We start from the raw sequence: 27328 nt of genomic DNA, 5'->3' as shown, positions 1-27328 counted from the left end.
TAGTATGCTGACCCATAATCTTGTTCTTAATCCAAAATACTGATAGTTGAAAGGTCAGAGTTTTTCTGCATACAGAGATGGTAATATTGTACATTTACTTCACTGGCTCAAACTTCTCTGTCACCTTCTAATTTTCAGTCTTTTTTAGGTATTTGCATCCTAGTCTTCCAGAAAGAAATACTTCTTAAAACTAACAAACCTCAGGCTGGTTTTCTAACATTCAATAATGGGCCAAGGAGAGCAGAAAGAGAAGGCACCTATAATCAAGCATTCATTTGTTTATTCATTCAACAGTCATTAATTACTTACAGTGCACCAGACACTGAGTCCAGGAATACACAGACAAAATGTGGAACAGTCCCTTTCCTTAAGGAGTTTATATTCTGTGAAGGGAAACAACAAGTACATGTAAAATTAAATACAAAATATATTCAAAGTATAGACTCTTCCTGAGTTCAAATCTACCCTCAGACACTTACCCTGGGCAATGCACTTTGTATGTAAGGTGGATTTAGTGTACGAAAGGTGGATTTTGCTATTCTTTTTCATATAATAGTCCCCAGGATCACAGATATTAGTTCCCAGGATCCATGGTCATAAACGGTTTCTACTATGATTGCACATCGTTGTACAACCTTGCAAAATATAAACAATTGTGCTTAAAGTGGTAAACACCTACTTCACATGCACTATGCTAAATCACTGTATTGTCAAATTTAATGTAAATTTATGAAGCTACTCCTTGGCAAAATGCTTTCTCTGTGTGTAAGTGGGCACTGGCTAAGGAGTAAGGCTCCTTGCTGGCTGCCCCTTGGAGTAATAAACTGGTATGAATCTCCTCTGTTGCTCTATTGTTTTTTTGGTTTGGCTAAATCTAATGTGAACCTGCCAGGAGCCGAGCTCCTGTGTTACAGCACTTAACCCCATTTGCCTCAGTTTCCTCCTCTGTAAAATGAGCTGAAGAAGAAAATGACAAACCACTACAGTATCTTTGCCAAGAAAACCCCATATAGGGTTATGAAGAGTCAGACATAACTAAAACAACTGAACAAAATTTCAAAGGTTAGAGGGAAGGAGAGAGAATCACTCTCCCCAGACAAGCAGGGAACCTTATGCATCCAAGTATCCTCAGGTTCTACTCTACCCATGTGGGGGAGGGGAGGGGTGTCTGTCTGTCTGAAAATGGATCTAGTCCTTGAAAGTGACTGGGCTGGGAACATTGAAGCTAAGCTATAAGACAATGTTAAGTGGAAGAAGAGCCATCACATCAGACTCAGTCAGGTATGAGGCTCCCAAAGTTCATTCCTCTCTATGGGCAGCAGGCCTCTCTTGCCCCTCTTCTGTTTTAGTCATGAACTTAATATTCCATGCCTTCAGTGGAGACAGGGATATTGCCCTAATGGAGTCAGCCTTGTATGGCAAACCTTTTAAGGTCAGAAAACACTACTCCCAGGACCACAGAAGTAGAAGGGACATCAGAGAGCTGATATAAGCTTTCTATTTTGAAGATGAGAAATCTTGTGATCAATTCTGAAAGACTTAGCTACTCTGATCAAGAGAAAGATCCCAAACAATCCCAAAAGACCCATCCTCCAGAGAAAACCGATGACCTCTGAGTGCTGATTGAAGCATACTTTTTTTTTGCTTTCTTTTTTTTCTTGTGTGTTTTCTTCTGCAACATGGCTAACATAGAAATATGTTTGCATGACTTCACATATCTAATCAATATCATATTGCTTGCCTTCTCAAGGGATAGAGGAGGGGCAGAAGGGAGGAAGAGAATTTGGAACTCAAAATTTTTTAAATGTTAAAAAAAATTTATGTGTAATTGGGAAATATTTAATGAAATAAATATATTTTTAAAAGATGAGAAATATAAATGAGAAATGAAATCACATAGGTAGTCAGTGGCCACCACCAGTTAGTTATCTGGGCTTTTGTCTTGCCACTGGACTTTGATGACTCTGGAAGACAGTGAGGCTGACAACTTGGCACAACTCTGCCTCGCTTAAATCCAACTCATAAGCAAGTCTTTAAAAACAAAGGACAAACAACAACATCCCTTGAACATTGCTTCTCCACACTGCACTTTCCCTGGCTGTCCCCCATACCTGGAATTCTCTTCCTCCTCATCTCTGTCTCCTGGCTTTTCTTCAGGTACCAGCTAAAATGCCACCTTCTACAAGGACTTCCTGATCTACCTGAATGCCTTCCTTCTCCAATGTCTTGTTTGTACACATTTTTTGCATGTTGTCTTTCATTGGACTGTGAGCTCCTTGAGGGAAACGACTGTCTTTTGCCTTTCTTTGCATCCCTAGTACATAGCACAGTGGCTTAGAATATTACTAGGTTCTCAATAAATGTTTATTGACTTAATCCACCTTCCGCTGCTCCCACTCAGCCCCCTCACACACACTCTTTGATCCAGTCTCCTTGTTGTTCCTCATACAAAGACACTCCATCTTCTGACTTGATGGATTTTCACTGGCTGTCACTCCTGCCTGGAATTCTCTCTCTCACTTCATCTCAGTCTCCTGACTTCTTTGAAGTCTCAGCTAAAATCCCACCTTCTGCAATAAGCCTTTCTAGTCCACCTTAATGTTAGTGCCTTCTTTCTGAGATTATCTTCAATTTATCATATATATGATATATATGCATATATATACATTTACATGTATGCATGTATATATATGTGTGTATATATGTACATACATAAATTCACTCAGTTGTTTTTTCAGTCCTGTCTGATTCTTTGTGACCCTGTTTGGACTGTTCATGGCAAAGATACTGGAGTGGTTTGACATTTGCTTCTCCAGCTCATTTTACAGATGAGGAAACTGAGGCAAATAGGGTTAAATAACTTGCCCAGGGTCATACAGCTATTAAGTGTCTGAGGCCAGAGTTGAATTCAAGAAGATGAGACTTCCTGACTCCAAGCCCCAGCATTCTATCCACTGGTACACCTAACTGCCCTAACACACACACACACACACACACACACGTATATATGTATGTGTGTGTATAAGTATATTACTATATACCCACATATGTATACATATATGTGTATATATTTATATATCTTGTTCATACATAGTTGTATGCGTAATGTCTCTCTCCCACCCCCAATTAGATTATAAGCTTTTCGAAGTCAGGAACTTTGTCTTTCTTTATATCCCCCTGTGTTTAGCACAATGACACAGTTGCTGCTAAATAAATGCTTGTTGACCTGACCATATAGAAATAAGACTGGATTTCACCAGTAACTCAGAAAAATCTGTCTGTTATTTTATGGTTATGTGTTGCAATTATTTGATTTAGAAAAAAAAACAAAGTAATGTGTCAAGTCTAAAGAAAAAAGGACAAAGGTGAAAAGTTGTAAAGATCAAAGTTCTGTGGAGAAGGAGCCTGGTTTGCTCATTAGAGTACAAGATCTTCACTTGAATTCACATCCCACTTCTGACACTACATGTTCCACCATCACCGGCAAGCAAGTCACCTAAGGACATTGTGCCTCAGTTCATTCATCTGTAAAATGAGGATAATAATCCCTATAGTGCCCATCTCACAGAGTTGTTGTGAAATTCAAATGTGATCATTATATTTGTAGTACTTTGTAAACTTTAAAACATTACATAAATTTCTATAATTATCATTAATAAATAAGATAACATGTATAAAGCTGTACAAATCACAAAGCTCTATCAATATGTGAACAAGTGTTTCTCGAGTGCCTGTTATGTGCCAGACACTGGGGAAACAGACAAAAATGAAAGAGTCCCTCTCCTCAGGGAGTTTACATTCTATAAGGAAGACAATACCTACACATATAAGTGTACATGCAAAAAACATACATGTAATAAATGCAAGGTAATTCATGGAGGGAGGTAGTAGCAACTGAAGGGATCAAGAAAATCCTCATGTGGGAAGTGGCTGTTGAGCTAAGCTTTAAAGGAAAATATGCAGGCAGAAAGATGGCACCATAGACAGACTAACAAGCCTGGAGTCAAGATCTGAGTTCAAATCCAACCTCAGCACTTACTAGCTATGTGACCCTGGGCAAGTCATTTAACCCTGTTGGCCTCAGTTTCCTCATCTGTAAGATGAGCTGGAGAAGGAAATGGCAAACTGCTCTAGTATCTTTGTCAAGAAAACCCCAAATGGGGTCATGAAGAGTTGGACATGACTGAACAACAACAATGACAAATAGATTCCAAAACACAGAGGTAAAAGAGGAATGTATTCCAGGCATGGGTAGCTGGGGGAAGGATAGAACATTAGTTGTTACTATGATAACATCCATCCTTTTGTGAATCCCAGCAATTACAGAATGGTCTGGACTGCTTGGAAATACCAGAAACATTTTTAAGTTCTTCTTCATGTAAAATAGAGGACAGAATTTAATCTATACTCTTGCATTTCCATTTTCTGTGATCTTAGGTCAGTTTTTTAAATCTTACTTGAACAAAATTGTTTTAATCTATGAACACACACCTGGACTCACCCTGCAACCCTCCCTTTCCCCAACATACACACACACACACACACACACACACACACACACACACACCCTCAATGATTTCGGGAAAAAACTTGCTCATTCCTCAGTTGCATGATTTATGTCTGCAAACCCCAAATAAAGTGCTATTCATGCAATGGGATGCAAGCATACCTCAGAAGCACATAAAGGCAGCCTGTTACTTCATTTCACAAGCTTAATGCTTTCATACAATTTCTACCCAAATGTCTAGAATGTTTTTAGGTGTTTCATTACCCTGCAAAGAGGAATTAACCCTTTCCTTAACTCTAGAAAACCTGTCACCCTCCATCAGCCTGTGTCCCTCACAAAGATGAAGTAAAAAGTTTAAAACAAAGTAAAATCTGCCTTTAGGCAAATGATTCTTACTTCCACAGAGCTATGGATTTACTAAAATCATGTTTTTGTGCCAAAGCCTCTCCCAAACCTACCTCCTTAAGAAAAAAACAAACACGTAATTATACCTCGGTGCATCAATGGAAAGGATACTGGTGCTAGAGTGGGAGAATCTGGGTTCAAATGTCATCCCTTATTCACACTGCCTCTGTGATCTCGGGCAAGACTCAATCTCCTTGGCCTCAGCTTTCTCATCTGTAAAAATGAAAAGGTTGGCCTAGATGGCCTCTATCCTATAGGCTCAATTACAACCTATCCAAGCCCTCCCACAATTAAAATATAAATCCTTTTTCTTTTATTACTCCAAAGTCCACAAATTCCCCACCAATACCCCTACATCATCTGTTTAATTTGACATAATGGACACTATTAAATATTTACTGAAATAAACTACTTTTGCTAAGAAGAAAAATAAGCATCTGTTGAAAAAAAAATACTAAAAGTAACCCTAGCCCTTATGAGTTTGTTGGCAGTTTTTCAGTGTATAATAAATCAAACCATGTCTACATTATAAGTGCTCAGTTGAGGTTAAATAACACAAATTCTTACTCAGCCCTTAGTCACTGAATGGGCGTTGCCTCAAACAAACTGAGGCCTGAGAGAGATCTTAATTTAGAAAGGCCAAGGTCATCCATTGTACCCGGGGGCCATTGCCAGCCTGACTTTTGTCTTGACATTGGAATTCCATGACTCTGGAGGAAATAGTGAGGCAGATGACTTTGCACAGCCCTGCCTCACTTAAATCCAATTCACTTGCAAGTCATGTCACCTTTCTGATGACATCGGTCCTCTTCCAGAATGAAGGACAAACAACAACAACCACCGTAACTAAGAAGGCACCTCCCCACCTCTGATTTTTATTTATTTACATATGATTGTACATAAATTCCATAAGGTTCTCAGCTGCTAAGCAGCATTGACACCTGCCCAATTCCTACATATACCAAAAAAAAAAAAAAGGAAATAAGAACATTGGCACTTAGCTTGTTTGCCTCCATTTCCTTATCTCTAAAATGAGGATAATAATAGCACCTACCTCACAGAATTATTGTGAGGATAAACTGAGCTAATAATTGTAAAGTGCTTAGTACAGCACTAGGCACACAGTAAGTACTATATAAATCTTTGCTATTATTAGCTGTGAAGCAAATATATTTTAAAAAGAAGTAACAGTAAATGAACCACAAAACAGAAGTTGCCAATAGTCAAGATACAGATGAATAATTCTACACCATAACAAGAAGCAGGCCAGAGGACATCTCCCAGATCATGGGATCATAGAATTGGAGATGGAAAGTATTTAGAAATTATCTAGCCCCTTCATTTTACAAATAAGGAAACTGAGGCATAAAGCTGTGGAGTGGATTGCCCAAGGTCACACAGATTATAAATAGCCAGGATTTAAACCTAGCATCCACAGACTTCAAATCTAGTGTTCTTTCCACAACATCAAACATCCTTAAAGTACTAAAGTAGTTTGGGGTAGTATAATCAATATGCAATTAGAAAAGCTTCTGTAACATTTAGCACTTACAAGTGAGTGTTGCCTATCAACCAATACTTCTACACCTCCATCAAGCAACAAATACATATAGAGAAAACCTGTTAAGCTGTGCCGTGGCAAAGAACGAAGGTAAGGCTAACAGGGATACAGAGAAGTAGAAGACAAGGTCTACCATGTCAAGGATATTATGTTCTAGTTGGGGAAATTGAACATAGAAAAATAACTATCAAAACTGCCCAATGAAAAAGAAATGTCAAATGATTAGGGTTGACGGTGATTCGAAAAGAGGCAAATTCACTTCCTGCTGGGGTGATAATTAGGGCAGATCATCACAGACTTGGAGCTGAAAAGAACCGTAGAGGTCATTGAGTCCAAACTCCTCATTTCACCCATAAAGAAACGGAGGCTGAAAAAAATTAAGGGACTTGTCCAGCATTGAAAGGCTAGTAAATGCCAGACAGATCTTCCTCATTCTAAGTCCAGTACTCTATTCCAATGTACCACCATAAATTAACTAAAAAGCATTTATTAAGAGCTTAATGTGTCAGGTACTTTCTTGAGTGCTGGAAGTACAAATATAAATAAGCATAACGGTCCTTGCCCTCAAGGAGCTTACATTCTAATGGGGAAGGCAACATATATAGGAGAGTTGTAAGACTGAATGGTGATTGGAGTCATCAGGAAATTGACCGGAATGTCCTTAACAGGAAGAGTAGTGTTAATGTGATTTGATTACTGTTCTCAGTACTAGAATTTCAAAAGTATGTACGGGGGGGCGGTTGGGAAGAAGAAGGGGATATATGCAGTCAGTATATGGCATGGAGATGACCAGGAAGTGGGTGTGATAAGCCTGGTAAGGTTCATCAATCAGAACCCAGGGTCACAAGAGTGGAAACTGGGCCTTGAAGGATAGATGGGTTTTAGATGGGCATAAGAGAGTGGCATTATAATAACTGGATGAGCACAAGGCCTGACAGTAGCAGCTGGGTCAGGAACAGAGCTGGCAAGACCATGTCCATGAAGGGATTAAAACATTAGCACTAGCAATGACCAATGTTGATAAACTTTGCTCTTCTCAACAATACAGCGATCCAAGACAATTCCGAAAGAGTCATGATAGAAAATGCTATCCACATCCAAGGAAAGTTCTATGGAGTCTGAATGCTGATTGAAGCATACCATTTTAAATTTTTTTTTGTTTTTTGTTTTCTTTCTCATGGTTTTTCCCTTTTGTTCGGATTCTTCTTTTACAACATGACTAATGTGGAAATATAATTAATATGATTGTACACGTATAACCTATATCAGATTGCTTGCTGTCTGGGGAGGGAGAAAAATTTGGAATTCAAAATCTTATAAAAGTGAATGTTGAAAACTATCTTTACATGTAACTAGAAAATAATAAAATACTATTAAGTGGGGAAAAAATGTTAGCACTAGGAGAGGGCTAAGAAAGAAAGAAAGCAGGCAACTTAAACAGACCCAAAGCTTTGGAGAATCGATCTGAGGCACACAAACAGGTTCTCAGAACTCCTTTTGATTTTGATTTCCTACTTTAGTACTGGGCAGCTAGATGGCACAGTGGATAAAATGCCAGGCCTGGAGTCAGGAAGACCCAAGTTCCAATCCAACCTCAGACACTTACTAGCTGTGTGACCCTGGGCAAGTCATTTAACCCTATTTGCCTCATCTGTAAAATGAGCTGGAGAAGGAAATGGCAAACCATTCCAGTATCTCTGCCAACAAAACCCCAAATGGAGTCACAAACAGTCAGACATGACTGAAAAGCGACTAAACTGTATGTAGTGCAGACTCAAGCTTTGATGCTGTGGGACCCTGGCCTGCCAAAGGCACATTAGCTTTGTGGTCCTCCTCACAACCCAGGTAGGGTTGGTTCTTCTCCCAACCAGCACCTCAGGGGTTTGATAACTGAATGGATATGTGGGGTGAGGAAACATAAAAAGCTGAGGGTGATGCTAAGGTTCCAAACCTGGGAGACTGGAAGAATGGTGCAGCTTTCCACAGGAACAAAGAAACGTGCAATAAGAGCTAGCATTTATACAGTACCTTAAGGTCTATGAAGCATTTTACATGCTATCTTATTCGATCCCCACGACAACCGGTGAGGTAGGTGCTATCATTATCCCCATTTTACAGATGAGGAAACTGAGGCTCAGAGAGGTTAAATGATTTGCCCAGGATGACACCGCTAGTAAACATCTGAGTCAGGATTTGAAGTCGGGTCTTCCTTTCTCCCAAGTCTAGCACTTACCCCCTGTGACAACTAGATGAAATGTCTCTTGGGCACTCGGTGATGCGAGGTTTGAAGTTCAAGGGAAAGACTGGAGATGGGTACATAAATCTGGGAGTCATCTGCATAGATAACAGAATGACTAGAGCTAATGAGGTTGCCAATCGAGAGTGTAGAGGGAGAAGAGAAGACCTGTGACATCACCTTGGAACATCCATAATTAGGGGGAATGCTCTGGATGATGAGCCAGCAAAGGAGATAAGAGAAGGAATGGTCAGATAATAGGAAAAGAACAAAGAGAGAATGTATCCAGGAGCAGAGTAGAGTCCAAAGGGACAAATGCAGCAAACTGGCTAAGAAGGATTAGGACTGAGGTAGGGGAGGGAAACCATTATATTTGGCAATTAAAATCAGGGGTAATTTTGCAGAAAGCTATTTCAGTTAAGTGATGAGGTCAGAAACCAGACTGCAAAGGGCTGAAGAGAGGAGGGAGCAAGTGTAGATAGTTTTTTCTAGAAGTTTGGCTGAAAAGGGGAGGAGAAATAAAGGATGATACTTTGAGGGGAAGGGTCTAGTAAAAGTGTGTTGTTGTTTTTTAAGGATGAGGGAGATGGGCATATTTGAAGGCAGCAGGCAAGGAAATAGTAGATATGTAGGGGAGAGGGGGCAGGGGGGAAAAGGGAGAGAGAGAATGAGAAAAAGAGAAATGGGATAGAAGACACAAGTAGGGCTGTCCATCACAAGGAGAGGTGCCATTTTTTTGTCAGAAACTCAGAAAAAGGAGGAGAGAGTGGTGGATGATGTCAAGGCGTTGTGAGATGAAGAAAATACAGCCGCTCACATGAAATAGACTCATTTTCTCAGTAAAATAAGAAGGAAATTCCTCAGCTAAGAGGGAATGGCTTAGGGGAGGAGTGGGAGGCTTGAGGAGAAAAGGTTTGGAATAGTTTCTGTGAAGAGTGAGATAGGGAATCTGTTAGGGAGAAATAAAAGGATGGCCTTGCTGTAGAGAGGACTCAATTCAGGTGGGATAACATAAATTTGTAATGTACCCAGTGAGCATGTGTGTGAGACTTCCCCAAGCTAGACTCAGAATTTTGTGATTAGGAGCAGAGAATGCAGATGGGGGAGTATTCCAGGGTTGAGGTCTGGCAAGAGATGAGCTGTGGTAGCATAAGAAGGAACAGAGAGGGGGCAGCTAGGTGGCACAGTGGATGGAACACTGGCCCTGGATTCAGGAGAACCTGAGTTCAAATCCAGCCACATAACACATAACATAACACTTACTAGCTGTGTGACCCTGGGCAAGTCACTTAATCCCATTGCCTAGCCACCCCCCCAAAAAAAAAAAAGAATAGAGAGGCCACCCTTAGAGTATTAGAAATTTAATAAGGGAAAGATCCTTCTCCGTCACAAGGGCGATGCCCTCTAAACCCATATGTAAGTTTTCATGTCATTTTGGTACAGAAACACATTATGCTAAAATATTATACTAAAAAAATAAAAGAACAAAATAAACTCTCTGTAAGCCTTAATTCTTGATCAACCAGCAGCTAATATTTAACTTGTTTACATTCTCCATAATTTTGCATCAAGAGACATGTTTAAACTGTTACCATAGCTAATAATTTGGAAAATAAACTGTTTAAATCAAATAACTTGTCAAACATTGTTTTAAAAAAAACCCTTCCTTTGGTATTTCAATTATATATAAGCTTAGAGCGTAGATCTCTATAATACCTTGATAACACACAAGACTATTACATTAAAGTTATCACATTTCAAAACCCTTCTTAAAATTAATTCTGAGTGCTCTAAGGAAAGAGAATTCGGTAATTGCTTAACATTTGGCCTCCTGAGTCTCTGAAGCAACCTGTGATCACAATCAGATTCTTTTCATTTTTAGGAATCAGCATGTTTCAAATATCTTATTTCCCCAACCCGAAGTTTACTGGAATAAAAAAGTGTGAATGCTCTCCTTTTTCTTTCTTTGAGAAATTTGCACACACAGGGGAAAAAAGTCGAATTTTCCAAGATAAAGGAGTGGATAGAAACTTTCTATCATTATTCTTATAAAGAAATACCTGTTTAACACCACAGACTTACCAGATGGCATTAAACCTGGAATGAAATGACCTATGATTGGTCAAGCAGGAAATGGATATGGGGGGGGGAGAGAGAGAGACAGAGACAGAGAGACACAGAGAGAGAGAGAGAGAGAGAGAGAGAGAGAGAGAGAGAGAGAGAGAGAGAGAGAGAGAGAGAGAGAGAGAGAGGAAGAGAGAGAGGAAGAGAGAGAGAGAGAGAAAGAGAGAGAGAGGAAGAGAGAGAGAGACAGAATATGAAAACAAATCCAAACTCACCCTCAGCTGATAATTCACTTAAATCTCAAGTCCTCCAGAATCCTGAAATTAGAAAAAACAAAAATCAGTAGGAAAAAAAAATCATTAGACCCAGGTTCGAATCCTGCCTCTACAACTTAACAGCTACATGACCTTAGCCCCTAAACTGCTTGGCCTCAGCTTCCTAACCTGTAAAATGAAGGGACTGGACCATATGACCTCTGAGGTCCATTACAGCCTTAAATCCCACATCTGGTCAACAGTAATAAAAGGTTGCACATAAAATGGAAAGAGACCTTGGGTCACGAGACCTAGATTCTAATCTCAGCCCTGCTATTAGCTAGCTGTGTGTGACTTTAAAGCCAGTCATTTACTTTCTCTGAGCAGTACTTTCCTTATCTGCAAAATGATGGGGGTAGAGCCTAGATCTCTGAGTTTCTCCTCTAGCATTCTGATTCTAACACAGGTGTATTTTACTTTGTGCAACAGATATATTCCTGGGAAGTTGTATATCCAATCAATTTTCAAAATTAAATCACATTTTAATAGGACAAGAGCACCTCACTACTATAATGAGCCTAGTTCGTAAAAGAAACAACAATAACCCTATAATTTCTTTTGTATTTTCAAATGTTGGCAAATTTTTTTGATGTGGTTTTTTTTTCATTTTTTAAAGAAAGGGCACACCTGTATACTGAAAAGAGCTCATGGCTTCACAAACATGTTTTCCAGGAAGGTCTTTGTATTGGACATAATGGGAGAGGGTTTGACATGGTGGGACGCCTCAGGGATCACTGCCTTAGTTCTGAAGATTAACAATGTCACTGGTTGAAAGGAGGGCACGTGTGAGACTATAGAAGACAAAGAACAAAAAAAAAAAAAACAACGTCCGTCCAAAAGCTACCATGCTCCTATTTTCTTTGTATTGCCTAACAAAGCTCTAGAGACAGAGAACATATTCAGATAAGTTACTTGCTGAAAATAAATCCACAGCAATAATTTTTAATAAGTCGTTTTATAATCACTTCAAAAAGAGTGCTTTGTCAATTTGTGGTGGGGTCACTTACCATTCAAAAACACACCTAGAAAACTCCATACCTACTAGCCTCAAATACTCCCATGTCTCAATCATTTACAACAGCAATGAATCTTTAACACAATGTTCTTTTAGAGTATAAAGGAGGGGCAGCTAGGTGGCGCACTGGCCCTAAAGTCAGGAGGACCTGAGTTCAAATCCAGCCTCAGACCAAACACTTGACACTTACTAGTTGTGTGACCCTGGGCAAGTCACTTAACCCCAATTGCCTAAAAAATAAAGTGTAAAGGAGATTTCATCATTTTCCTCTTCAAAAAGCTGCAATCCCCATTTATAAATGTATATCAACATCCTGTTCAGTACACCTGAGCTCCATCATCTTTCATTTTCAAAGTCACAGAGTTGCAGCCATGGACATGACAGATAAAACTCAAGCAGGATGCTTCCTTGTCACTTGCCACCTACAAAAATCATCAAATAGAATCTTCAAGAGTTTTTAGGCAAAAGTACTCAGTAAACTTAATTTACATTACAATTTAATTTACAACTAATACACAAAAAGTTCTCATCCTCCTGTTAAGAGATGAATAGCACTCATGAAAAGTATGAACATGTTTCCCTTATGCTCAGAAATCTGAAATTCTCAGAGATCTTTTTGGCTACTGAGTTGCTGAAGCAAAAAACTTTAATTTTTCCTCCCGTTACTATAAGGCAACGACTAAATTTTGTTCATAGTCATCATCATCAATCACACATACATACATACACACACACACGTACAAAAAAAAAAGAATTAATGGAATTGGAGGAAGGAAATAATGGTACTAATCTATTACTGGAAACTTTACAGTTTCTGAGAAATACTATTAGGTAACTGATAAAGAACCACTGGCATATCTACCAACTAACGTTATTCCCAAATTTTTGGCGACAGTATGTGAGAAAACAAGAAAAATAAAGGAGAGGCCTGTCCAGCCAACCTCTTGTTCATGGCTCAAGGTCCTCATCAGCTACCACCACACCATCCATATGTGGAACCATTGGTTACAACAAAGAGAGAAGTTTTGAATGGTGTGGATGAGTTCACTTACCTTGGGAGTGTACTTTCCGGGAATGTACACATTGATAATGAGGTTGATACATGCATTGTCAGAGCTAGCTCAGAGTTTAGGAGGCTCCAAAGGAAAGTGTGGGAGAAAAGAGGTATTAGGCTGACTACCAAACTGAAGATGTACTGAGCCACTGTGCTGATTTCATTGTTGTATGCCTGTGAAACCTGGACAGTATACCAGCGCCATGCCAGGAAACTGAATCGCTTCCATTTGAATTGTCTTAAGAAGGTTCTGAAGATCACCTGGCAGGATAAGATACCAGACACTGAGGTCCTTTCTCAAACTAAACTGCCAAGCATTCAAACTCTACTGCAGAGAGCCCAACTCCAACGGACTGCTCATGTTGTTCAAGTGCAAAATGTACACTTGCCAAATAGACTATTTTATGGAGAGCTCACACAGGGCAAGTGCTCATATGGTGGGCAGAAGAAGCAGTATAAGGACACTTTCAAGATCTCTCTTAAGAACTTTGGAATTGATTGTGTGACATGGGAGACACTGGTACAAGACCACTCATCGGGGAAGGTGCTATGCTGTATGAACAAAGCAGAACTGAAACAGCTCAAAAGAAACATGAGATGTGCAAATTTAGAGAATCCACCCCAAATGTTCCCACGGACTATCTGTGCTCAACCTATGGTAGAGCATTCCAAGCTCATATTGGTCTGATCAGCCACAGATGGACACACTGTAACTTGACTCTAACATAGTGACGCCATTTTGGTCTTCTTCCAGAATGAAGGACAACCATGTGCCAGGCACTGTGCTAAGAACTATACAAACATTATTTAATCTGATCCTCACAACAACCCTATAAGGTAGTTTCTTTTATTACTTTTATTTTACAGTTAAGGAAACTTAGGCAAACAGGGGTTAAGAGATTTGCCCAAGGTCCCATAGCTAGTAAATGTCTGAGGCTGGATTTGAACTCAGATCTTCCTGACTCTAAGCCTAGAATTCTATCCACTGAGCCAACTAGCTGTTAACTCTGTTACTGAAAGGACTCAAAAATGTGATTACTAAGATACTGCCAATGACAGCTGAAAGATTGTACAGAGAGAGGAACCACAGAATTGGAGAAGGACTAATATTATCCTGATTTTCAAAAACAGGAAGAGAATAGAGTTTAAACTATAGGCCTAACAGCTTGACCTTGATTTTGGAGGAAATTTCTAGAACATATTATTAGAGCTGTTTTGTAAACACCTAGAAAAAGAAGTGGCAATTACAGAAATACGACATGGCTTTCTCAAGAGTAGGTAGTGGCAGACCCATCTTTCTGAACCAGACCTGTAATTTCATTGGCGTAGAAATTCTGGACTAGGAAATACCTTATCCCAAAGCAAATCGGCAAATCTGCACTTTATCAGCTGAGAGAGTTGCATGGGCATGGAAAGGCCAAACAACTTTCCCAGTAATGGGTAGAATTTATTACATACTTTTTTTTTTTTGCAAATAGTATGATCTGAAGATTCACTGCTTCATAAACAATCTTTTTGTGCTCTGCTGTGTGTATACAGAAGGAAGCAAACAAGCAGTCAAGCACCAATTAAGTACTATTTGCCAGGAATTGTTAACACTTCACAGTTTCTCATACAAGCTTCTTTCTTGTTTTTCTGTATATATTGAAATGTTTGTGTTCCTTGATTGTTATGTTACATAAAAAAGTTAATTTTAAAAAGAAAAGAATCAACAAAGGTGATACAATAAAACTGAACATCTTCACATTGCCATATCTTATTTTCTCCCATCTCCCATAGAGGCCCAGATTATACTTATTCTATCCCTACCTTGCCAAAAAATATCATCCTGTCCTTTAGACTAATAACTCATGTTCAGCATCTCATTCAGACCAAGATATGCTCTAACCATGAATTATACAGGAAGCTGTTAATGATCAAATGTAATGATCAAATAATAATCAAAATCTGCCTAAAGATCCTTTTGTATTGAAAGACAGAAGCAGAATAATAATAGGGGCAAGATCACTGAGCCAAAAGTCAAGAGACCTAGCTTCTGGTCCCAGCAAATTAGTGGCAGGGCCATGTTACTTTGGGCACATCCCTTTCTCAGTCGGGACCTCAACTTTCCACTCTGTAAAATTAGATTCTATTTTATGATCTCTAGTTAAATTCTAGCACCAAGATTTTATGTGTCCATATTCGAATTCATAATTGCAGTTCATTTTGATTATTTGACTGTACTTAACCTCTCTCCAAAACCCAGAGGCAAAAAAAAAAAAACCAAGCATTCCCCCTTTCAAAAATGAGAAACTCACTATCCATAACGCATAAACAGAAAGTAGCACTCTTGATGTTTGCCATTATCAGGGTTAAAAGGCATTTTTCTACAAAACAGACAACATCACACCCACAAGGCCCAAGCATCACGGAGAGAAAAACCTGTTAGCCTAATGTGTATTACTTAAAATATAGGCTTAAAAGCTTTTTTCTCTAATAATAATAAAACACTAATTCTCTTCATCCAAGACGATCAAAAAGCCTCATTTTTTTTTTTACAATTCTGCCATACCCTGATCCACCCTCTGTGGGTATGTGTGAATACAGTCCTCCATGATCATTATGGAGAAGGAAAAGTAGGAATCTGGCTCCTCTTTTTGTTTATTTCTCTCCTGTCATCTTCAAAGAACTGATGCTTGTTCTTATGGGAAGGGGGGGAGAAAGGGTTGGGTCACTGTTATCAATTTTCTGTCCTTGTACTCTTGTTATATGTAAAATGGAAAAGAGTGAGCCAAAACAATTCTGCTGAGAATTAATGGTTTGTAGTTGTTGTTGTTTTTAGGGAAAATTCTGAATGACAAAACAGAGTAAAACTGTAGGAAATTAAAAAAGGGAGTAATGTTTATGCTTGCTATATTTCATAGTAATACTTGACAAATTAGTAAAGCTAATTTTTAAAAAAGTTCCGAGTCTGAAGTCCAGTGTGGGGATACTAGAATGCTAAAATTATAGAATCTCACAGTTGGAAAAGATGTATCATTTCCCTCCTCATGCCCTTCCCCAGCACCCACTTTCTACTTCATAATGAGGGACGTGACAATCTACTGTCTTATGACTCCACACAGAATCTCTGAAATTGGTTATATCTACTTTGTATTTAATCTTCTATATGCTTATTTTTCCCCAACAGAACATAAATTCCTTGAGGGCTAGGCCTGTTTCATTTTTGTCTTTGTTACCTCTAGAATCTGAAACAGTACTAGGCATATAATGAGTGTTTGTGGAATTTAATTAAATGAGGTAGATAATGAGAAAAAGAAGCCAAGGAGAGATTTCCTTGATTAGCTTGGAGTCATATAAACTTGAGAGCTGGGATTTGAACACAAGTCTTCTGATTTCCAAACCAATGTTCTTTCCATTATAGCACAATGCCTCTCAATATCCCTTATAAAATTTGCTATCTATGTGGCACAGCAATAAAGAAAAAGGGCCTTTAATTAAACTTATATAAGAGAATTAAGACAAATATATGAGACTAAGAACCATTCCCCAATCAGTAAGTGGCCCAAGGATAAGAACAAAGTGTTGAGAAGAATTGCAAACTACAAGTAATGTATGAAAGATTGGTAAAATCACTAATAAAAAGAAAGATGCAATTCAAAACAACTCTGAGGTTTTCGTACACATCAGATAAACTGGCAAAGAGTATTCAAGATGGGAATTCAGTATCAGAAGGGTTGTGGAAAGGTAGACAAATCAATATGCTGTTGGTGGAACAGTATGTCAGAGAGCAATTTGGTATTATGTGAAAAAAGTGACTAAAGTGTCTATACTTTAACCTAGAGATGACAGTGTTAGGCATATACCCTTCTAGAAAGTCAAAAATAGAAAGAAAGTCCCATATTAGCCAAAATTATTTAGGAATGCTTTTATAAGTGGTAAAGAATGGGGGTAGGGAGAATGGGAGAGAATGTGATAGGTGAATATAATAGAAATATTGTTATGCCCTAAAAAATGGTGAACGTGAGAAGCGTGGAAAGATATGAACTAATGCAAATAGAAATAAGCAGAAACAAGAAAACCACATGCATGATGACTAGGATATAAATGGAAGAACAACAACAAAAACGAAACCGATGCAAAAAAAGCAGAAAAATACACACTCTTCCAATAATAATCCAATGAAAATTGTATTTAATAAGGTGCCATGGAAACAGATTAAAAATTAGAGATTAAATTATTATGGAGTCTGAATACAAATTGAAGCATACTATTTTCTCTCTCTTTAAAAAATTTTTTCTCATACTTTTTCCCTTTTCTGATTCTTCTTTTACAACATGACCAATGTGGCAATATGTTTAATGTGATTGCACATGTATAGCCTGTATCAGACAGCTTGCCATGTTGGGGAGAGGAAAAGTGAGGGACAGAGGGGGAAAAAATTTGGAAGTCAAAATCTTATGAAAGTGAATGCTGAGGGGCAGTTAGGTGGTGCAGTGCACAGAGTACTGGCCCTGGATTCAGGAGGACCTGAGTTCAAATCCGGCCTCAGACATTTAACACTTACCGTGTGACTCTGAGCAATTCACTTAACACTGCCCCCCCACCCTTGCCTAACCAAAAAAAAAAAAACAAAAGTGAATGTTGAGGGGGCAGCTTAGATGGCATAGTGGATAGAGCACCAGCCCTGGATTCAGGAAGACCTGAGTTCAAATTTGGATTCAGGCACTTGACACTTACTAGCTGTGTGACCCTGGGCAAGTCATTTCACCCCACTGCCTTGCCCCCCCCAAAAAAAGTGAATGTTGAAAACTAACTTTACATGTAACTGGAAAAAATAAAATACTATTAAGTGGCCAGGGGTTGGGGGGCAGGGGGAGAAAGCATAAGTATAAATGGATTTTTCCTTAAAAATAATAAGAATCATCTACCTAAAACCATCAGCAAGCATTATTTGTAAAGGAAATAAGCTAGAAGACTTCCCCATAAGATCAGGACTGAAATAAGAATGCACATTACCAACAACAGTATTCAATATTGTATTAGAAATGCTAGCAATAAAAATGAAAAGAAAAACAAATTGAAGGAATCAGAATGGGAAATGGGATAATAAAACTACCTCTTTTTGGAGACAATGTGATAATATAGCTGGAAAACGATGAAGCTAAAAAGCTAGTTGAAACAATTAATAATTTTAACAAAGTTGTAGGATATAAACCCACATAAATCATCAGCATTTCTATGTATCACCAACAAAATCCTTCAAGGAGAGACTGTAAAAGATACCCCATTTAAAATAACTGTAGACATCATAAAATACCTGAGAACATACCTGCCAAGGCAAATCTAGAAACTACATGAACAGAATTATAACATACTTTTTATACAAATAAAGTCAGATTTAAATAACTGGAGAAAAGTCAATTGTTTACGGGTTGGCAGAGTCAATATAATAAAAATGACAATTCCACCTAAACGAATCTACTTATTCAATTCATCCCAATTAAGTTACCAAAAAACTATTTTATTGAGCTGGGGAAAAAAAAAAACAAAATTTATTTGGAAAAGCAAAAGGTCAAGAATATTAGAAGAATTAGTGAAAAAATGTAAAGGAAAAAAAAAGAAAAATGTAAAAGGAAGGAGGTTTAGCAGTACCAGATTTCAAACCATATTATAAAACAGTAATTATCAAAACTATCTGGTACTGGCTAAGAAACAGAAAAGTGGATCAATGGAACAGAGTAGATATACATAATACTAGTAAATGACTATAGTAACCTTGTGTTTGACAAATATAAAGATTTAAGCTTTTGAGATAAGAATTCACTATTTGGTAAAAAAAAAATTGTTGGGAAAACTGGAAAGCTGTCTGGCAGAAACTGGGTATAGACCAATATCTTACACCATTTGCCAAGATAAGGTTAAAAGAGATCCATGACCTAAATATAAAAGGAGATATAATAAGTAAATTAGAAGAATACGGAACATATTACCTTTCAGACTTCTGGACAGAAGAAGAATTTATGAATAAATAAGAGAGAGCTTTGACAAATATAAAAGGGATCATTTTGATAACAGTAAATGTAAAAGATTATAAATAAAACCTATGTAGCAAAAATTAGAAGGAAAGCAGAAAAAAATTTGGGGGGTATTTATAGACAGTTTCTCTGATAAAGGTCCTATACCTTGAATTTACAGAGAACTCTGTCAAATTTATAAGAATATGAGAGATTCCTCAACTGACAAATGGTCAAAGCACATTAACAGGCAGTTTTTCAATGAAGAAATCATATGCATATATGAAAAAATTATCTAAGTCATCATTGATTAGAGAATGCAAATCAAAACAACTTTGAGATATCTCATACCTACTGGATTAGCTAAAATGATAGAAGGTGAAAATGACAAATGTTAGAGAGGATGTAAAAAAATTAGGACACTAATATACTATCGGTGCAACTGTGAACTAATCCAAGCATTTTGGAGAGCAATCTGTCATTATGTCCAAAGAGTTATAAAACTGGGATATACCCTTTGACCCAGAAAAACCACGATTCAGTCTGTTTCCTAAAGTGATTATGGAAAAAGGAAAAGAATCTATATGTTCCAAAATATGTATAGCAGCTGTCTTTATGGTGACATTGAGGGGATGATCATCAATTGGGGAACAGCTAAACAAGTTGTGGTATATGATTGTGATGAAATACTACTGTGCTATAAGAAATGATGAACTTAATGATCTTAGAAAAACACAGAAAGACTTACATGAAATAATGAAGAGTGAAATGGGCAGAATCAAAAGAACATTACATACAGTAATAACAATATTGTTTGAAGAATAACTGTGAATGACAAAGTTATTCTGAGTATTACAAATACTCAAATCAACTACAAAGGACCTATGAAGGAAGATGCTATCCACCTCCAGAGAAAGAACTGATGAATAAAAGTATGCATAGTATGGTTTTACAGATAGATCAGTTGTTGTAGATAGATAGATACAGAGATAGACAGAGAGGTAGATAAATAGATAGATAGGGGTCGAATGGTGGCCTGTAGGGTAGGATGGGGAGGGAGAGAGCAAGAGAGTTTGGAACTTAAAATATAACAAAAAAATTTAATTTACTTTTTAAAAAACTGAGCACTGTATAAGTACAATGAAGAATTTTGGCCCCAGTGACAAGAGAAGAAAATGTGAGCTTGTCTCCTCTTCACAGAAATTGAAGACAATTGGTATGGAACAATAATTTATCTTAGACTGAGCTACATTAGTTTTGCCGAACAGTTTCTTTCCCCTTGTATTTTCTCCTTTTTTACATTTTGTTGTAGGGGAAGGTTCTCTGGGGAGGACAGAAGAAAGAGGTATATTTGAAAATAAAGGTGAGGAAAAAAACAAAATATAAAAATAAAAATTTTAAAATAAATGAAATTTATCCAGGCCGAAAATTTGTGAATAATGCAAACCATGGATTTGGGGATGATAATATACTTGTAGTTGTCTAAAAGTGCCTTTTTTCATTGCAAGTCTTAAAGAATACAATGTTTAAAAACAGTGAAAATATTCCTAGTATCACACCAAATTTTTTTGTATACTCAAAAGGAAAAAGGGCCAAATTGTACATGGTAGTGATTCACAACTTTACGTTCTTTTTATGGTCTTCTTTACATATGGAATTGCTCGTGTTTGCCAGTTTGTCAAACTCAGAATTCTTTTTAAAGAAAAATGTACTTTGGTAAATTCTATTTTGCTTTTTAAAGGGCATTTTAAGATACTTTAATTCATTAAAATCACATTGATTAAATAACTTATTGGACATATTACTACATTTCCTTGACCGTGGAAAATGCCAACCTACAGGTATTACACTTTTTCACACTCAGTCAGCATCTTAAGAAGGTTTCAGAACCTTTCCAGCAAGATTCCTCTCAAATGCCCAACAGCAGCTGAGCTGTTCATCAAACTTTCATATGCTATATTTGGCACTCTGGTACATGGCAAAGAAAGAAACACAAGATAAATGAGCCGGGGGGGGCAGGTATGTGTCAGGCAATGGCCAGACTATTATTCCTCTGAACGCACTGCCTAATTAGACTTCACAGGAGGAGAAAGGGCTTTAATATTTAATAAGCATAATGGTGTACACAACATACACAAATCAGGTCTGGTAAGAAGCACTGCATATTAAATAGGGACAGATGTTATGGCAAAGGTGTAACCATGAAAATCTAAAAAAAAATTGTTTTTTGCAACTACAAACATCAACCACACTTTTCAGCATCCCCAGTCCTACTGCAGAAACTCAGTGAATGATTTAGTCATGTCCCCTTGTTTCAGTAGACTGCATATTTCATTTTTTAAAAATCTTAGCTCAAACCCACTTTCTCGGCTTTTTCTCAGAGCCATCTTTTCATATTTTTACTTATGCCCAAATCTCACCATCTACTTAGAATCACAGAATCTTGCAATTGGACAGACCTCTGTCATCTAGTCCAACCCACATCCCAGGGGAAAGTGTCCCACAAGATCCCTGAGAGGGGATCATCCACTCCCATCTCAATGACCTCCAGGGAGGAGAAACTTCACTAGCATGCCTCAAGGCCGTTCACCTCAATTTTCAGGCAGTTCTGATTGTTAGGCAGTTTCTCTTAGCCAGAATCTGCCTCTCCAGCCTCAGACACATAATACTTACTAGCTGTGTGACTTTAGGCAGGTCATTTAATCCCATTACCTAGCCAAAAAAATCAACCCACAACAAAAAAACCAGAATCTGCCTCTCTACAACTACTACCCCACTGCTCCTTCTGTGACCAAGCAAAATAGGTCTAAATCCATTTTCCATGCGTGCTTTTTTTTTAAGTCAATAGGCCTTTATTATTATATATTTTAATTCACAAAAAGGAAGCATTAAGGAGACAGCTGGGGTTAGAGCAAGGGAGAGGGATAACAAAAGGAAGCCAGTCAATCAACAAGCGTATGTTCAGTTCTTACTATGTGCTAGGCACTGTGCTGAGCTTTGGGAAAACAAAGAAAGGCCAATACATGATTACTGCCTTCAAGAAACTCACATTCTAATGGCGGAGACAATATGCAAACCATTATATACTTATAAGATATATCCAGAGTAAATGGAAGGTAATCTCAGAAGAAAGGCACTATGGGAACAGGAGGAAAGAAGAAGAGGAGGAAGAGGTACTAGGAAAGGTTCGAAGAAGGTTGGGTATGAGCTGAATCTTGAAGGAGATGCACACTCTTCAAATAATTAATGTACACTGACCTCCCCCAACCCAACCAGTCTTCCCTCTCTAAGTAAAACATCACAGTTTCTTCAGTTGATTCTTGTAGGACATGGTCACCTAGTCCTCCATTTGACATGTGCCATCTAATTTGTCAATATCCTTTCTATAATATGGTGCCCAGAACTTAATACAACATGACTGATGTGGTCTAACCAGGGTAGTCCTATAACTTCCTTCACTCTGGACATTATGTTTAATTAGGATCACATTGGCTTTTCTGGCTGCTGCATTTCACTGACTCATACTGAGCTTGCATCCCTCTAAAACTGAGTTTTTTTCACACGAATATTATTCAGGGATCTCCCTCACCTGTATTTATGCAGTGTTTTTTTTTTTACTCCAAATATGGGACTATATATTTGTTTATTATTAAACTTTATTTTATTAGAATTAGCCCCTGTATCTGCAGAATGGAACCATTTTGCATCCAGATTCTGTCTACTGTATTAACTATCCCTCCCAGCTTTGTATCATCTGCAAATCTGATATACATATATTCACCCAGGTTAAATTAAATGATTAAGAAAAGGAAGCAATAGATCTCTCCATCTGAGTTGCTATTGAGCTATTAATCACATAATAATCACCACTCTTTGGGACCCAGTGAAATTACAATTATATGCAAAGCACTCTGTAAACCTTGAAGCACTACATAAATACAATTATATTTTTATTAAATTTTTATTAAATTTTTATTAAATTATACTAATGTCATATGTAAGAATATATAACAATAATAATATTACTATTATTATCCTGAAATCATCTAACTGTACTATCATCCACTACTATCTGATGGTCCACAAAGTTATCTTGAGACACTGGCAAATGGCTTGCTAGAAGCTGCACTTACCAATTTACAGCCTTACCCAATCTACCAATCTAGTAATCCTGTCAGAAAAAGGAAATGTGGTTAGCCTGGCAGGACATTTTCTTAATGAACTCATGATGGTTTCCTGGTGATCATTACTTCTTTTATTTGGTGATTATCTCCACTGGATCCTTTATACATCTTGTTTGTACACAGTTGTCTGCATGCTGTCTGCCTACCCCATTAGACTATAAGCTCTTTGAGAGCAGGAACTGTCTTTCACCTTTCTTTATATCCCCAGCACTTAGAACAGTGCCTGGAACACAGTAGGTGCTCAATAAATGTTTACTGACTGACTCTTCCTAAGTGATAACAAACCATCTTTTTAATAATAAATCCTAGAATTTTATTAGGGATTAAAGTCAAGTTCACTAAATTGGAAGAATCATATGATTTTTTTTTTAGGTAGAAGAGATTATGTATATCTAAATCCAACTTCCCTCATTTTAAAAATGATGATAATGAGGACCTGAGAGGGAAAGTGATTTGTACAAGGCCACACAGTTGGTAAGTGACAGAATTGGAATTTAAACCTAAATTGTGCAGGCAGCAGTGTGGCACAGTGGATACAGCATCAGCCCTGAAGTCAAAGGACCTGAGTTCAAATCTGACCTCAGACCAAACACTTGACACTTACTAGCTGTGTGACCCTGGGCAAGTCACTTAAGCCCAATTGCCTAATTTTAAAAAAAAAGCCTAAATTATTCTTTTTGTTCTGTCATTTCAGTCATGTCCAACATTTTGTGACCCCATTTGGGGTTTTCTTGGCAAAGACACTGGAGCGTTTTGCTATTTTCTTCTCCAGCTCATTTTATAGATGGGGAAATTGAGGCAAACTGGGTTAAGTGACTTGCCCAGGGTCACACAGCTAGGATGTGTCTGAGGCTGTCTTTGAACTCATAAAGATGAGTCTTCCTAATTCCAAGCCTACTGCTCTATGCACTATGGTGCCACCTAGCTGCTCCTGAACCTAAGTTAGAGGACTCCAAATGCAGCCTTCTTTCTACTGTACCACACTTTCACGTACATCCACCTTTTTTCCCTGTCTGAAAATCAGAATAACTTTTCTGGTTTGTCCTTCTCTTTTCTTATAGCGCTTCTCCAATCACCTCTACAAATTTCCAGCACTCTAGGATCTAGTTCATGGTAGCTCTAGTATGGTAACTTGCATCCATTCACAGATGCTGTCTCCTTTTGCTACTTCCTCACTTAATTTTTGTATGAATTCTATTGACCATTTTTGTTCTATACTTCTCCGTTTGACCGTCCTTTTTCAGTAAAGAAGCAAGCAAAACATAAGTTGAGTTGTTCCTTCTCTCCGTCATCATCATCATCATCACCATCATCATCATCCCATATACCTAAGCAGGTCATCGTCCTCTTTTTTACTTCTTGCCCTCCAACATATTTATAAAGAGCCTTTTCTGCTTTTCTTAGACTTATTAAGTCTTAACTCATTCTGGGATTTAGTAGTTCTGCCACTGTTCTGATAGAATTTCATCACTCTTGTATTCATCCTCAGTTACCTGCTGTTGTTTCATCCTCTGTACATATCTTCTAAAAATCTGAATTGGCAAATGAATTCCCTATGCAGTCACATCATACTCTTAGACAGTTACCTTCCTTTTCATCAGATCATCAGATCAGAATCATTCACTCTTAAGAGCATCTCACCTTTGAGTCAACTTTCCCTATGGAATCTTACACCATAGGATCTTATCTATCCTTTCTGTGAGCTCTTTGAAATCCAAACACCCAAACTTTAGGATATACATAAGGCCATGCCCAATATATCTTCTCGATAACAAAACCAATAAGAGCTGATTTTTAAATAGAATTATCACATGTCTCCTTCTGGCCAGGTGATCGCTCATCTTTACAGATGCTCACCACCACATTTATCCTGTTTCTCCCTCTAATGAGCCTTACTCAAAATATTCTCTACAACTGGTTCATCCTCCACCTGGTTCAAAGATTTCATCGAAGAATCTATCTTCTTGGCATACAGGAGCTGCTCCTCGACCCCCTTTTCACCCAATCTGTTCCTTCTGAACAGCCTTCTTTCCATTTTTATATTTCAGATATGGATAACATCCTACCACATCTCAGATAAAGTCATGAAATCATAGCTGCTTCCTTGCACTAAAATCTTTTTCATTCTGCTTATTATCTATGCTCTAAACCTTTGTTCATAAGTATTATTATTTACTATCCCTGTACCTGGATATTAACTCCTTGCCTTACCAGGCAGGTTGAATGGAAGTTGTTCCCCTCCTTTCCCTTCTCCTCCATTTAAAGCACACTATTGAGACAAACAAATCTCTAGAATCTTACATTCTTCCTAGAGCTCACTGGATCTACTCCATCCCTAGCCTAGAGTACACTGGACAACTATGTCTGACATCTCCCTCCTAATTGTTTCAGGAAGGAGGCAAAAAAATCATCTCTTTTTTAATTATCAAAAGAACATTTAACCTGTTGAAAGATTTGCTTGTTCTATAAAATCCTTTCAGCTGCCAAAGGATTTGTGTGGGAGTTATGGGGGAGAGAAGACTAAAAATTGGATTGGAATATATTTCTAAAATAAACATTGTGAAATATAAATTACATAGAAGTTTACTAGAGTATTTTTATTTGGAGTTTTTTTCTGTTTAATAGCAACATTCCCAATAGGAAATTGTTTCCTTACCTCCAGGTTCTCTCTTCTTGTATCCATCCTCCACATATTCCTAAACCACAGATCTGACCCTATCACTCCCCTACTCAAGGATCCATTAGAAAAAAATGCAAACTTTTTACAAAGGCATTTAAAGACTTTCACAGGCTGGCTTCAGCCTACCTTCCCACAGTGACTGCATATTATTTTCTTTCACACACTCTGTGTTGTTAATCCAAACCTACTTTCTGTTTTATGTCCAAGATATTCCATTTTCTACCTCAATATCTTTGTACAGCCTGTGCCTTGCACCTGGAATGTTCTTCCACATCACTTCTGCCTAGTAGAATCCCTGGCTTCCTTCAAGGATAGCTCAGATACCACCCCTTATAGATCCTTTTCCTGATTCCCCAAGGTGGTTAGGGTTCTCTGCCCCTGGCCATTATTATATGTTTGCAATGTAAATATTCACCTCATTTCCCAACTATTAGATCCAAATCACATCAACGTCACTCCGTCACCCCAACCTCCTCCCCACTGAAACCATGGTTTTCCATCCCAAGAACAGTTCTGGGCTCTCATGTTAGATGAGCCCAAAACCAGGCCTCCACCTCAATTCCCAGTCACTAGCTCCAAACCGTGATGCTTGTTACTCACTTTACCTCATTCCACAAGCCAAGATATAGCCCTGACCTTATTCTACCCCTCCTTTCCTGCTCCCTTTTATGCTCCCTGATTAAAATGCAAGCTCCTTGGAATCAGGAACTTTCTTTCTTGCTACTATTTGTATCTCCAGAGCTTTGCACAGTGCCTGGCACATAGTAAATGCTTAATAAATACTCTGTTATCTATCTGTTTATCTATGTACCTATTACTTCCCATATTATCCCATAGTGATGTCATTTTGGTCCTCCTCAAGAATGAAGGACAATAACCAACCAGCTTCTCTAACCCCAATCCTGGGAGAATGCAAGCAGGAACTAGTTCATTTTGCCTTGTATCCTCAGCATTTAGCACGGGGACTGGCACATGGTAAATAGTGTTTCTTGAATTGAAAGAAAATGTGACTTCCACTGAGTGACATAAATTAGTAGACTTGAAAAAACAGGCAGAACTACAAAAGAGAAAAGGAGTCTCTGAAGAGAAGGCTGTTCTCAATCAGGACAACTCTTTCACATGGACCCTTGATCCCATTCCTTCCCACTTCCTCCAGCTGATTGTCCCATAATCATCTTCCCTTTAATCTCTCTCCATCAATTGATTCGTTTTCTGCATTGCCAAAGAATGCTCCCAAGTCTCCCTCATCCTCAAAAAAAAAACTTTCTGAAAAAACATCAGTCCCTCAAGCTATCATCCTATATCTCACCTC

At 38.0% G+C, this 27328-nt stretch overlaps 1 protein-coding gene across 12 annotated transcripts in view; it reads right to left on the bottom strand.

The window, feature by feature from the left end:
- The window catches only part of CSGALNACT1 (chondroitin sulfate N-acetylgalactosaminyltransferase 1), a 402593-nt gene that overhangs the window by 363042 nt on the left and 12223 nt on the right, over positions 1 to 27328 (bottom strand). For 6 of the 12 annotated variants that reach the window (XM_020969598.2, XM_020969595.2, XM_020969602.2 and 3 more), the window contains exons 2-3: positions 11049 to 11090; positions 310 to 383 (exon numbers count right to left, since the gene is read on the bottom strand). The gene's annotated coding sequence lies outside the window, so the exon portion shown is untranslated. Of the gene's footprint in view, positions 1 to 309; positions 384 to 4998; positions 5126 to 11048; positions 11091 to 27328 lie in introns of all 12 variants that reach the window. The other 6 variants (XM_020969596.2, XM_078149613.1, XM_020969599.2 and 3 more) reach the window with 2 other exon arrangements.

Source organism: Phascolarctos cinereus, unplaced genomic scaffold (assembly GCF_003287225.1).
Source record: "Phascolarctos cinereus isolate Bilbo 61053 unplaced genomic scaffold, phaCin_HiC Scaffold_2;HRSCAF=192, whole genome shotgun sequence".
Lineage (NCBI taxonomy): Eukaryota > Metazoa > Chordata > Mammalia > Diprotodontia > Phascolarctidae > Phascolarctos > Phascolarctos cinereus.
Note: the sequence above shows the minus strand (reverse complement) of the source record. Positions and strands in the feature narration are given on the sequence as shown.